Here is a 1,506-nt window from a genome sequence, read left to right as displayed (position 1 = left end):
AACTACTGCAAATGAAATCGTAGAGAAATACTTCTTACCAACTCATTTAGGACAAATAAAAGCAAATCCATATTTATACTTCTTATTTTATACCTTAAATATAACTTTCTAATATATTTATGAATAGATATGCTGCTGCACTTATTTTTGCTACTCATTGGAAATGTCATAAACTTTGAGAATAATTACAGCACAAACGTTTCACATAATTTGCAGAAAATAATAATAACCAAGTTTTCATATACACTTAAAAAACCTATTTAACGCACAAAACAAAATTATTACTGCGAATTTGCCTATTGAAAAGTATAACTACTATTTTCCATCTAAACAGCTCAAAAAAAATTCTACATGAAAATCTTTATTAGAACATAGTAAATGAAACAAGCTAAAAATAGTGAATTACAATAAAAATTCAATACTAATATAAATCACCACACTAATATCACCTTAAACAAAATTCAAGTCATGCATTGCATGGTCAGGAACTAGTAGTATAAAGAAGTATATGCTTTTATTTAAAAAAAAAAAAAAAAAAAAAAAAAAGAGGATCCGTGCACGGAGACCATGAGAAAAATGAATTTTTTTTTTATATTTATGTTTTTGTGTTCATTTTCACGCTCATTACGGAATATCAAACGAAATCGAAATATTACATTCTTAATATCGTTTTGAAATACTCGCGACATAGTATTGTACGTCGTTAACGATACGTAAAACGGTCAATCATAGCAAATGTTATGGGACGTTAAAGTAGGCATTTTCAAACTATATTTCGAAATTTTCGATAATAAGTTAACTTTAAAAATTTATCGACGATTGTACGATAGTTGAATCGATAAATGTTTTATATTCTCTCGAAACTCATTTTGAGAACTATATCGTAGAGATATCGAATGATCTAAATAGATATCAAAAATAGTTAAACGGACATTAAACATATGTGTTAAAAAATATGCATATGTCATTTTTTCTTAAAAAAATTAATTATTTTATTACTATTTTGAAATTTTCGATGACAAACTAATTTTAAAAATTCATTGACGATTGTACGATAGTTAAATCGATAAATGTTTTACATTCTCTCGAAACTCATTTTGAGAATTATATCATAGAGATATCGAATGATCTAAATAAATATCGAAAATAGTTAAACGGAGATTAGACGTATGTTTTAACAAATGCGTTTTTTCCTTAAAAAAAATCAATTATTTTTTTCTTTTTAATTATTTTCTCTTCTAGATAAAACTTAATTTTTCAGTGTTAACGAAAAAGTTATTTGTAAGTTAAAAAAATTGAAGAGAAAATAATTAAAAATAATTATATATAGTGTGGTCTCCGTGCACGAAGGATTATTTAAATTTTTTTTTGTACTTTTCCGTTCTCCATTTTCATACGCTATCGCCACGCCTTTTCAAATCAACTCATTTGCTTATATTATTATATTATATATCTAATGTAAGAGAGATAATGTGAATCTATGTAACACGCAACTTTCCATACCTC

This window comes from Olea europaea, chromosome 18 (genome assembly GCF_002742605.1).
Source record: "Olea europaea var. sylvestris chromosome 18, O_europaea_v1, whole genome shotgun sequence".
NCBI lineage: Eukaryota > Viridiplantae > Streptophyta > Magnoliopsida > Lamiales > Oleaceae > Olea > Olea europaea.
This window is presented reverse-complemented; position numbering follows the sequence as displayed.